This window comes from Anser brachyrhynchus, assembly GCF_964034855.1.
Source record: "Anser brachyrhynchus genome assembly, chromosome: 14".
Lineage (NCBI taxonomy): Eukaryota > Metazoa > Chordata > Aves > Anseriformes > Anatidae > Anser > Anser brachyrhynchus.
The window spans coordinates 2733977-2747439 of NC_137709.1; the positions used below are offsets into that span (position 1 = coordinate 2733977).

The 13463-nt window shown below is 43.1% G+C and overlaps 1 protein-coding gene across 3 annotated transcripts in view; it reads right to left on the minus strand.

Annotated features, from left to right (window-relative positions):
* Window positions 1-13463, minus strand: part of FSTL4 (follistatin like 4) — a 363109-nt gene that overhangs the window by 262788 nt on the left and 86858 nt on the right. For all 3 annotated transcript variants that reach the window (XM_080555475.1, XM_080555473.1, XM_080555474.1), the window contains 2 exons: window positions 5365-5497; window positions 605-701 (listed from right to left, as the gene is read on the minus strand). The gene's annotated coding sequence lies outside the window, so the exon portion shown is untranslated. The remainder of the gene's footprint in view (window positions 1-604; window positions 702-5364; window positions 5498-13463) is intronic.

Consider the following 13463-nt stretch of genomic DNA (forward strand, 5'->3'; position numbering starts at 1 on the left):
CAGCAGGCCATAAAAGCTCCTGCCTACAAAGAGAAGTCCCTGTTTCCAGAACCAACAACCTGTTTTAAAGCACACCTTCCCTGCGAGCACTGGGAGCAGCTCTTCGTAACCACTCTCACCGTTCGCTCTGGTCCAGTCAAGAAGGATCCCTAAAGGTTGGCAGCTAAAACTATGACTGTTCTCTATGCTGTCTGGATGGTTTTCCTCTGAAATCCTATTGCATTCCCCACTGCAAACCCAGCTCAGGACTTGGAGGGCAAACACCTCTCTCAAAACTCAACTCAACCAACCAAACTGTTGTTTGGAGACTGTTGATTTTACTAATGACCTGAAGGGGACGCAGACCTCCGCAAATCTGTAGATACTATTTTGTACCTCTTAACTCAGCTTGAAAAAGCAGCAAAACACTTAGGTGAAGGAGAGCCTTGCCCAACGAATGTTTGTTCCTGAAGTTTGTCTACTATAAATAATACTTTAGCACAACGTTGCTTATAATATTCTGCATAACACAGCACAAATTCAATCAAAAGTAAATGGTTTGTGATAAAAATCACACAAGGTGTGTAAGAAATCCCCCTCCACAACGGAGTTGCATCCTTCTTACCTTGACCGATATCCGCAGCTCCCCACTGGCCGGGCTGTACTGGAAACGTCCTGCTTTATTTTTCCAGCCTCCTTTGCTCTTTGACTTCGCCTTCGCCCTGATTCAAAAAGGAAAGCTCTTAATCAAACTTAGCATTCACAAAAGGAGCATTTCCAAGACAGACCTGTGTAAACACATAGTATCTCAATTACCCTCCAATAGCTATAACATTTTTTGTTTGAAATGTTGCTCTCCCATGGCCTCCACCATCCTATTCATCACAGTGACCCTTCGAAGGCTTGCACTGTGCTAATAACAGGAGAGGCATTTCTGGAGCACAGCGGAGCTGCCCATGATATACGCCAAATGCCGAACGAAAATATTTTATTTTTGCACCAGCCAATATATGAGATGCAACTACAGGGATTTAAATACGATACTCAGGCTCATTAGCAAAGCAAGCATAGATAACAAGGATTTACTGAACGTTACTGTCTGACTTGGCCAGCTTTCCCAAAGGCATCGTTAAGATGGTAAGCGAGTATTTTGTCTGTATATTTGGGGGAATTAAGTCTGCACTCATGAGTTCCTGCGACTTAAGCAAAAAAAACAACCTTCCTATATTTGACTTTTGCATGTTGAAAGCTCAGAGAAGTAAAACTGTAGCAATTGCATGCAAAGGACTCTTTAAAACGACTTGGCCTGCCAGGTGCTTGGTGTGTTGCAGTCAGCTCTGGCACGGCTGAGTCCTGCAGCCTGCCCGCGGCACTGTCCCCAGCCAGCATCTGCCAAGCTTTGGGCTTTAGCTCGCTCTGAAAACCAGCTGCAGTCACAAATGCATGCCCGGTAAGGAGGTCTGCTTAGTTTCCTCACAAATATATATATTTATATATATATACACATATATATTCGTATATAAAAACCAACACCTGTCAACACACACTATATGTTGACTGTCACCACGTTGCTCTGCTGCTTATTTTGTTGTGTGTTGATTCCCACCTTGCACTTATTTTTACACAAAAATAATCCCTGGAAGTTGCATCACATGAATTTTGACAGCTAACTGGTGAGATATAAGATTACCTTAGGGTACAATTTATTTATTTATTTATTTTTCCAGCACATAAGCCCAGATCCTCTCCATCACTCTAAGCCCACATTCAGAGAGCTTTGCAAGGTCCTTTTGGACGTTTTCCTCTTGATCCTTCTTTTTTACCCCTATTAGTATAATTTCCAAGTGATAGGGCACAGACCACAAAAGTCACTTGTGATAATTCATTCATGGGTCTGCAACAAATGAATGGTCCAAATTTATTTATTTTTTCCCCAAGTCCTGGACTGGCAATGAGGCTTTTATATGCTTGAACTGCAATACGCTTCTCATTGCCTTTAATCTCCATTTGCAGGTCGGTTCAGGAAAGGTTGGTATTGGAGAAATGTTCAGCTTAATTCATAAATGTTTGTGAATTGCTGTCAAAATGCAGTGCTGTAGTGAGGGTGACTTGAATATTATTGTGGCTTCAAATAGTACATAAATAACAATGAGACCAAGTGCCATCCAATGACTATCATTGCGGGCTCTATTGCATCTACTTAGAGCTAATTTTTGCCCTTTGATTATGTTACAGAGCTTTGTTTGCCTGTATATAAGTAAAACCTGATCCACCTCAGCTCTATATATCAACTCCAGGGTGCCTAATATTAACAGGTTTTCAAGTTTTTAAGGTCAACATCAAGTTCTTTTGGACACAGGAGTTCAATTCATGGCACAGGCAGTGAGGTTTGCATGGAGAGCCACAATCTTTTATTAACCCAGTGAATGTAGCTGAAGAACAAAAAGCTTTCAGGCACACGAGCTCTTCTTTAGCTCAGAAACTTTGCATTGTGAAGAGCCATTCAGCCTCACTACAGCTGCATCACCACTGCATTTGTACGGCGGTAAACCTTTAGCAGAAACCATTTTATTTTTGAAAAGTGGCCATTTTCCCCCAGAATTGCATTAAACAGAGCAGATTTCTTTATCACTCCGTTAGGTCAGCGAGGGCACATCTTCGCAGCACCATGGAGGACACTACAGAGACGTTGGAAATAGCATTGACCCAAGGTGGTACAGAGAGCTCGGGACTGTGCAAATACCAGCATGGGTCCCAAATTACATGCCTGTATTGGTTCACTGGTATAATCAGCTTTTTATGTGGTTCTCCTGCTCCCGGTTTTAAAATGACCTTGTCCTTTTGGAAGGACAGACATGCCCTAAATTTGATAGCCGGTGAGAATGGCGCAGTATCAGTAAGCTTTGCTCGACGCTGGGACAGATGCGGAGGGCTTGTCCATCCCTGCTCTGCATTGTAGCCCTAGCTGTAGGACTAAAAATTGTTGCCCTCCTAGAACACACATCTTCACATTTTTTGGGGTTTCTTTCCTCACTATAAACATTTGAAGATGCACCTAGCCAGTTGTTTATTGGTTAAAGGGATAACCAAAAACACGCACTCCTTATAATTCCCATTTCAAACCAAACTGATCTTCTGTTACAGCCAGTTGGGGAAAAATCAGTTTTCTGCTTAATCAAGCCTTCCCATCAATCAGGTTAATAGGAGGGTTAGCACATCTCCTAATTATAACTACTAACATTTGTAGGCTTCCTATTGATGAAAGCTCATCCCACCCCATCACGTTAAATCACCTCTGGGCTGTCTGACGAGTGAAGCAATGTTAGCACTGTGCGCAGGGCTCCTGGTCCTCAGGCTGGTACCCGATAGATGTAATGCTTATAGGTGAAGAGGCAGTGCCCCCAGGTGTGTCACTCCCACACAGGGCTCTTTCCTCACTTCATTTAATAACCTGACGCTGGAGCCAGGGCAGCCCCCTGTCAGGCTTTTCCAGCCTCGGGCTACAGCGATGAGCTCACAGCGAGAGCAGGGGAGAGAGGTCAGGCTGCAAAGGAAGAGCACACACTAGCTTCGAGGCCAACAAGGAAATACCACAGAGCCCTAGGTCTCTAGTCTATAAACAAAAAACCTGGTACCAGAAGTACTGAAAAGTGATGTGACTAATCGCAGTCATTCAGCTCCAACTGAACACTCAGGTGTATAAAAAAACATAACATGGTCGTAAGCCCTCATAGACTGTACAAGCACGGGCAAATATACCCTAGCAGATTCCCAGTGTGAATATATAATGCTCTCCGGGGGGAAGAAATACAATTATTTCGCTTCTCAGATTTATTTCAGCATTTGCTTAACCTAATAGACAAGTGGCACGGCCATCCCTTTGTATGTACTGCTGCGCTGCCCTGTGTTCTCAAAGTGTCCATCTGATAAATTCGGTTGTCAGTTATTTTCAGAGTTGGCAATAATTTTCCAACAAAGTGCATAATCACCGCATATGCCTTTTAGGTGCATATTCTAGTGCCTTTCTATAGGATTCGCCCACTTCTCTCTCATTAATACAAACCGAGCTATGTGATTAAAATTAATGTTTCAGTTCCAAACTGTCCCCTATCCATTAATCTCATAATAGTCAAGAGTGTCTTGAAGAATACCTATGCTGCAGATCTTGAGTTGAGTTTTTAAAAGTACTATTAATAGCATATACTTATCAAAAAGTAACTAGCTGGCACTTACACTTGCACCTTCTTAAAGTTTAATAACTTCAATAATGTTGTTTCAATTTAGCTTTCAAACCATCGGAGGAGCCTCCCTTCTTTGAGCCCTTGCCTGAGGCATCGCACCAGGGAGGAGTTGGCCAAGACGGCGAATGCCATCAACAGCAAAGATACACAAACAGCTGAACAGGATGCCCCCTGCTCCCATAAGGTCCTCAAACTTGGATTAGTTTCACAAAGCAGATGCAATTTCTCGGCAAAGACCACACCTCGCTATAGCAACTGGCTCATACTGAACGTCCTCCAAAGACAGGCACGGTTCTCGTGTTGCGGGGCCCTGGATCCAGCCACAGACCCTAAGCAAAATGAACCCCTTGTCTATACCAGCAAGGCACCAAGCCAGGGGGTGCCAGGTGGGCAAACCAGCTGCTCTGGCGGCTACCAAAAGCGGGCAGGCAGGGCCGGCTATTTCTGCTATTTGGGTTCAGGTGCTGGAGGTCTCAGCTGAGACATTGCCAAGCACTGGGAGGCGCCCAGGCAAATAAGACTTGGTGACGGCCCCACGGGTGCTTCCGTGCTTTATTTCTAAACATAGCTTGCAGGAAGGTGGAATTTAAATAACTGCTTAGCATTGACCTAACTGTACTTCCTCAGGAGTCAATTTATTTTCATTACCTAGACCAGTGACACCAATGCTGAGTCCTTTGAAATAGCCCAGTCCAGGTGTTTAGAGAAGCCAGAGCAGGCTTTAAAGTGAGTATTTACACAACCAATGAAATTTCTTCTGCCAAACCTGCCTCCTGAAAGTCTAATAAATATTACGGTCAGGGTCTAATCACTGCAGCCTGCCTCTGTCCTCCTGCAGGCTACGGGAGGCTCAGTCGAGGCTGATAAAGGCATGTGATTGTGGGAAGGATGCAATAACTCTGACTTTTTTTTTTGAGATATAATTACATGAGACAAAATTTGTTCATGGCATCTGTGGGCATATTCTTGAAACAAATAATAGATCACAAAACACAGTATGAGTGCTTGAGCTACCTGCAAATAGGAGGGGAAAAAGCCAGTATCCAAAACAAACCACCTGGAAGGTTCCATCTAGCTAGGTTATTTTCCTCAGTATCTCCCTACATCAAACGCCTGTTCCCCACATTCTCCCGGCAATACTCACACTGAAAGAAGGACCTTTCATTCCAGAGATCCCCTCTTGCTTATTCCTCAATTCAAGTCAGCCCAATTTGCTTCAGAAGTTGTTCTGTTGTATCACGTGGAATGATCATTTCAGGAGCAGATGGAGCAGGGAGCTGGAAATAAGCAGGAAGATCAGATAAACTCTTAAGAAACAAAGATTGTTTTCATGCAAATTCCCTTTAATAAGAAAGGTGGAGAAGAGATCTGAACAGAAACTACTGTGCATGAAGAGCTGCTCAGAACATAATTGCTTCTACATATAATACTTCTGAGTCTTTTCTAGCAACTATAAACATTTCCTTAAACATCCCCCCCTTCTTTCAGAGTATTTTCCACTGACTTTAATAAAGTGCTGTGTAACCGTCTGAGTTTGGGAAGCATTTGCACAACAAACAGAAGTCACTGGGAGGAAAAAAAAAAAAGTTGTTCATTGCTGGCAGGTGTTTCTAGGCAGCTTTTACAGAGTTTAATTTGGTAGTTTTCCAAGCTGACTCACATTCATGTGTAATACAGATATCTCTGATGCTGTTCTTAGCGGTGTACACATACAAATGAGCATGTGTAAGGGGGAGTGTGGAACCTCAATACTGCATTTTGCTTCTCAGAAGAGAAAAGCTTTTGAATTAGTGAAAGGAAGTCACATTTGTATTAAACATCTGAGGCTGCTCCATTTTTCTGTTTTTTCAGACATACCAAAATAATAAACTGAAACATTAATTGGGAGGGGGCTGGAAATCACCGTATACCTTTTGGTCTTGGGAAGCTAAGAACTAAATTACTGTAATTGGCAGTTTATTAACAGGAAAATTATGCTAAACAGCTTCATGTTGCTGTCAGGAATTATATTCAGTAAGCTATGAAGATGGGGCCCTTGGTGTAACATTTGCATTTTCTCATTTAGAAAGAACAATGCTAATAGATGAGTGAAGCATGTACAAATTATATACCAAAGAACATTTGCATAGCTGTAAAAAGGCTATCTTGATACCAGAGTGATTACGCCTGTTATTCATTAAGATACAGTATAGACTAAGGGGGAAGGGGAAGTAGGGAACACATTAACTTTCTTTAGAGGCATATATAAAATGAACCCCAGTCCAAACCACTTGAATTTCAAGCAGAAATAAACTATAATAGGTTCTGATTATATAGTGTTTATTAGGCAGTACTAGTATCAGGGTTTTTTCCCGTCTTGGATAAGGTCTGAAGATGGGATGATGACAACTACTGCTGTTACTCACATCTTTATTTCAGCTGCCACCTCTCCGCACCATTTGCCTCTTCAGAAGCCCTTTTTGCATGCTTTTCTCTATTAGCAATTTCCACTACCTGTCCTGTCACCTTAGCTGCTGACATTTCCTAAAGGAGAATGACTCTAAACATCACCAATACCTATAAGTTGGAAGGAGGACAACAGCAAAGCAGGAGAAAACTGGGTCATTTGAATGCCCTGATGAAAACCAACAGGGACAGCGCACTAAGTGACATGGGCTGCCTCTGTGAAACCAGGACACGGTGTCCTGCTCTCCACTTGTACATAGCCGCCTTCTCTACCAGGAAGCTCTGAAGCACAGAGGGTTCAAATAAGTTATTCAGTAACTCCAAAATTTGACCGAGGAGAAATTATGTGGCTGAAATGAAATGTCGTTAAGATTTGAAAAATCCTGTGTAAAACGGCTTTTGCAGAATCACTCATTCTGTTTCTCAACCTGAGAGCAAGGCCCATACTAAAATGCCTGTAAATCTTTGCTATTTATTTATGAATATGACTTAGGAGAAATTTAGTTAAGGCCATGTGGCTTTGAAGGGGAGGACAGGTAAAGCCAGAGAGCAGGAGGAGCTGCAGCAGCAGGGCTGTCAGGCTGTCACTGGGCTGTAGGCCCGGATCCTCATCTAACCTCCTTTTGAACACTAGGAAGATACTGCTTTCCAGAACGTTCCCGCTGTGCCTCAGCGTAGGATATTTCGTATGTTTTTACAACAGAAGCAGCGTTACCAGAACATAAGTAACTTTTGGAGGCCGGTTGCTAGCTGGGGCACCTTTCAAAGCATTTCAGTGCTCTGCTGGGTTTTCAGCTCTGGAACCGGCACCGGCGCGAGGCAGAGGCCGGCCTTGCTCTGAGGCTGCTGCAGAGTGCCTGCGCAGCACAGCTGGAGCAGAGTGAATTATTTACAACGAATAAGGCACTTGACAAATTCGGCCTCATTCTTTGCTGGCAGAATACCTTCCAGCAGGCCACCATTCCGTCCAAAAAAAGTCATTATTCAATTAGCTGTTACAACTCTGCCTCAGCCCCTCTGCTCCTCCCTGCTCCGTTCAGGCTGGGTGGTGTTAGTCCGCCTTCACACAACGCTCACGGTGTGTGCCACGGCTCCTTCCCCTGCATGAATCAGTGTGCATTATCCCACACGCAGCCACTTACAAGTAATGATGCAGGGCTCACTTTTCCCACATAGTCAGTTCAGAATCCGATACCAACATCTTAATTAGGCCCGACCCCTGGAGTATTTGACTTAACATTGTTTGCCAGCTCCAAAGTATGGTTATATCCACAGTGAAAATAACTATCCTCCCAGCAGCTGTAGTCTCTGTATTTGACTAATTTCAATGTTGTTCTCTTATAAGGTAGCCAGTGTAGACTGGCATCCTCCTGCAGCTCCAGGTCCCTGACCACAGCTCCCTGCCTGCCCCCTGCTTGCATCTCTACCTCAGGTACGCCTACATCAGGGCCAAAGCTGTGCTTACACTCACTTAAGATAACCTAATTAGTTAAATTAGGCTGAAAGCCACTGCATGCAGCTCACTCTGGATAAGCCACCTAATTATATTCCCAGCAGACTTTCTAGGGAAGCTTTCCCAGTCTGTGCTGAGCTCCCTGCGCTCACTACCAAATATATTACAGCTGGGATGGATCCATCTGCATGGGCTTCAGTCAAACCTTTATCTCTAGGAAAGACACCAAAAGCAAAAGCAGGGGAACAGTCAAGATCATAGGCCGAGTGTGGACCACATAAACCATCACTAAATTTAGACATGAAACACTTCATCAGGGGGCGACAGATCTGGTTTGTGAACAGGACAGTATCACTGAGCGGCAGGCAGAGGCTGCTCCCTGAAGCATAGTGCAATTTTACTCCAAAGAAAGCATCACATACATTACGCAAATAATTTACTGTGTTGTTTTTTTTTTGGTGGTGGTGGTGGTGGTTTTTTTGAAATACTGCGTGACAGGAAGAATGAAACACATGTCAGATGTTAGGCATGACACTTAAAGCACTGCTGGAAGGAATGCAGATAATACAGCAAGTAAAGTGATATAGAAGAAGAGCAGACTAGCATCAGTATTTTCCAGTTAAAGCTTTTGAAGCAGTTTGTTTTATTTTAAAGACCTAAATCCAACCTATAACTATATAATGTAGTACCATTACTTCTGAAGCTAAAACCATTATTTGTCACAAGCACATTTAAAAAAAAAAAAAAAAAAACAAGCTTAGCATTCAAACAACTTTAGATTGCTTTGGTAAAACGAGCGTTCATACCAAAGCAAAGATGCTGGAAGTAATTGGTTTTCCCTTCTCTGGATGATCACAGTGGTCAGGAACTGGGTCCCAGCCCATGTGCTCCCCACCTGAGGGAGGGATCGACTCATTCTGCTGTTTCGTCTCACCCTGAAGCTTATCTTCTTCCCCCAAATTCCTCCATATAACTGTGCTTGTAATAAACTAACCTCACAGTAACCTTCCCTGAACCAGCAGTGGTGAAATAGCTGCAGCTGAATTATGGGCAGCCTGTCACACCATCTGAGGCTGTGGGAGCCCTGCCATTAGTTTTAACAGGTATTTAGTTGCTGTTCACTCCCACAGAAATTCCTCTATTTCCTTAATACACTGAATTACCTGGGAACGTAGGGGCTGTGATTCGTTTTTTATCTGATGTCCTCTCTTGACCCTGTAATGCAATGCTTTGTAGCAAAGGCCACGCTGTCCTGGGGGAGTTCAGTAACTGCCTTTAGCAGGGAAGAGCACTCCTACACTTGGCAAAGAAGAGGGCACAGATGAAGCAGAGCCAAATAGCCACAGAGACCATCCTGAAAGCCAAAAAGTAGCCCTGCTTTCATATGTGGGGGGCAAAAGGATTGAAACTTTCCCAACTGACAGATTAAACACAGAAAGGAAAATGGTGTCAGTCACATTATTAAAAAGACTGAAGTTCTTCCCGAGATTTAGCCAAATGCTATTGCTTTATCAGGTAGCATTTCAGTTATTACAAGGCTCCACGTTGAATTCTGTTTGTAGCCCAGGCTTTAAACACGTGTGCACACACATAAGTACAATTTTAGTCACTATGGTATTATTTTTAAACATTTATTGCAGATTTTCTAATGCACAAATCACATTTTAATTAACTTTATATTAAAACTTGATTATGCAAAGATCCTGGAAGTGGTTTATGAAGTCTGTCAGCCTCCAACACGGGATATCAGAAACTTGTGCAATGCTTATCTTCTCCAAAAGACTACTGACCTTGCCACAGTACAATGCGGGATTGACCCTCAAGAGCACATGAGGACTCTGCCCAGCCCCAGTTTGCACCAGCACCATCCTGAGTCCCACCAGACAGAGAAGAGAGTAACCCCTGCCACTTCTCCTGTTTTGCCCATGACCTGCTCGTGGCTTTCAGAGATGACACTGGGTTAGAGCAAACAGCAATAGCAGGCACGATCTACTGCACTGAAAGGCAAAACTCCTGTTGACTCAAGGGAGAGGAGGATTAGGACTTGTGGTTTTTCATTTTATTTTGAATGTTTGCAGAGGTCTCTTGCCATAGTCGCATTATTTGTACATGCATTAGCACTGAGACTGGCTATGTAATTAGTTTCTGTCATTAATAGTTGCTGACGAACACATTCAAATCCACACTGCGTTGGTCTTAGTATTTCATATACACGCTAACACAAAATATTGTCACCCAAGCAGGAAAAAAAAGTTGCCTTACTCAGGCAATCTTCAAATACAGCCAGCCACACACCTCCACTGATTCCCAGCTAGGATTTATGCAGACTTATAAAACAAAAGGAGAAACAATAAAAATAGATGAAAACGCTTATACAGTATTTCAGTCCTACTCATTAAAGCTGATCACTGCATTACCTTTGCATGGGGAACCTTAAAAGCTCTGCAGTGGCTTTGCCAGCAGACTGCAGCAACTTGCCACGACCTTAAAGCCAACTAGCCATGACACCTCACGTTTGATTTGTGATACCAAACATTCAAGGTTATAGAAATGCTAAATTTTAGAAACAGTCTAAAACAATAAAGAATTTAACCACGTCCTTAATTTTACACAGTGTCAGCACAGGAGATTTAAAAAGCAATAAACAAACTTGTTACTGCAATAGAATTGAAGAGGAATCATAAACTCACTACAGTTACAGAGCTAAAATATGGTGTGGGGAATGGACAATGGCAACATTTATTCAATAAAACTCATTTATATGTAAAAGATTGAATAAAAATATATAGTATTATGCAGCCACAACAAATTACACATGTGAAAAAAATGGTCTACAGGCAAGATGTTTTATATTATGCATGCAAACACCATAGCTGTACAGGCAAAGGTGTTAACCACATCTGCAATCCAGCTCTAAACTGCTGGAGAAGTGATGGGAATCATGGCACTAGCCATACAAAGAATGACATTTTAATAGTTTTCTCTAATAAGCCAACTGCTAGAGCTACCGCTATTTACTATTTGTCTCCTTCTGTTGAGATATAAAACCAGACCTCTATCTGCTTATGAAATCTAAATATCCAAAGGCATTTTCTCCAAGAATGATGGTGTATTAATTCTGATGGCTGGGTCAAATTTCAGCCTGGGTAATTGCTTTTTGCTAAGACGTAGTTAAACTCACTATTTTATTTTAAAGATGCTCCTCTGCAGTCTCTTGCCTGTGCTATACGCAGTTACCATATGCTTTCAAGCAATCCTCACTGTAGGGATCAGTATTTTAACACGTTATTTGTATCCTGCTAGGATTTACCTGAGCTGCTAAAATTACAAAGGCCTTATCTATCAGGAAAGGTCACCTTCATTTCCCCTGCCATGAATTTGGCCTTCACGTTTGCAATATCTAAAATCATTTCTGGATCCATTATACTGACTCAGACCAACAGGTAAGAGAGATGCTACAGGTTTTTCTATTCAAATACGTCCCCGGTGTTAATTCAGGATTTGTCTCAGGGTAACAGCACTGCAATAAACATCTGGGGAGCGCCCAGCCAGGTTTGCAGTCATGTTAACTAGCTACCTTGTGGCAATCAGTCAATTAACTCAAGGTGAAGAAACAGTGAAGACAAGTCCACAGATAAAAGTAAACAATCTGTGCTGGAATCGTGGAGGAGAAAGTGAAATTCCATTTCCAGGGCTGTCAGAGAGGTTTAAGCAATCACTCAGGAGAAGAGTTTTCTTTTTTCCCTTTGTTTTTCTTTATTTTCTCCAGGCTAAGGGTTTCCATAGATCTTCTCATTGATCTGAAGTGGCCAGGGGCAGAAAAAGCCAATTTTGGCTGCATTATCCTGTCTCTCTTCCACTATAGCTTAACACAAAGAGAAATGCCACACACACCCCAGAACAAATCCGTGCCAAAGGCTTGCAGCAGAAAGGAAGATTCGAGGCTGGTGCTTCGAACACGAACATCAAACGCTGCCGTGCTGGTGGGGCTGAGCTGGAGCCTCTGCTCCCCACGCAGCTCCTGAAACTGGCTGAGGGACAGCCCTCAAAAAAAGCATTTATTTCCCCTCGCCACCTAGACTTCTTTTCCATTGTCTGATAGAGAATTTAAAAGTATTTCCTACATTAACCGAGGCACTGGGGTGGGCAGCCCTGCCAGTGAGCCAGTGGCTCTGCTTGTGCTGGTAGACCTTGCACAAATTCGTTTGTGGAACTGAATTTACTTTTATGAGATGAGCGCAAACATTTTGTGGCTGAGGGCGAGCAATCATCTGCTGCCTTCCATCTCCCACCAAATCCTCCTGGCAGAGACAATAATCTGGGGGCAGAGGATCCCAAACCCCTGCTGCTGACAGATGGCAGCCAGTCCCCCATGGAAAGAGGGCTTCAGGACCACTTCCTTCTGCACCACATATTCAGTGGAAATCTGGTGAGCCTTTCTGTAGCTCTTCCCAGGCTCTGGCTCTGCACACAAGTACCCCAGGTATACCTGGGCAGCCACGCAGCGTCGTTTTTGTAATTAAAGCCCCTGACCTAGACTTTCCCATTTAACTTGCTGCAGTGGAACTAGTTTCTGTCCTCCCTTTAATGTGGCTGCTGGTCTTTCAAAGATCTTGGTTTTGTCTCAAAAGCCAGCTGGGGGTGGACTCTTCAAATAGAGGCAAAGGAAAAATTGTCATGGGGAAAGTTAGCTAAACCTTAACTCAAAGACAAGTTTCTGCTTCAGTTTGGAACAAATATTGAGACCTGCTTTATTACAAAGTGACTCTGCCATATTGCCTAGGGCTTATTTCTGGCTTAACACATACATAGTTAATTTCTTGGCCAAAGAACTGAATCCTGGGAAGAGAAAAAAATTTATCACGTGTCATATTAAATGAGAAGATCATAAGTTGCAAGGTAGAAGATTGGATTTTTTTTTCTGTCTTTATTTAATCACAGTAACTGCATTCATGCTGTAGGCTGCAGTATGATAGGGCCATCCACATTTAGAAAGGAATGATTATAAAAATACCAGGCCAACCAGATCAAGAGACACTTCAGTAGAAAATTCAGATGGAACAAAACCTACAGCGTGCTTTGCCCACCGAGCACTCACATGTGCAGAAACTGACTTTCAGACTCAGCCATACGTAAACGACACTGCACAACGGATCCTTGCAATTTGTGACTGAATTCTACTAAAAACATATCCTTTTGCTGGTATATTCACAGACACTGACATGACAGTTCGGCCCAGTTAAGTGCTCAGGGCAGGAATCTGTAGAGGAGTTTTGCAGCGTGGGAAAGCACGGGGTGCTGGTGTACGGAGGGATCATCGGAGCATCCAACAGGTCTGTCCTCAG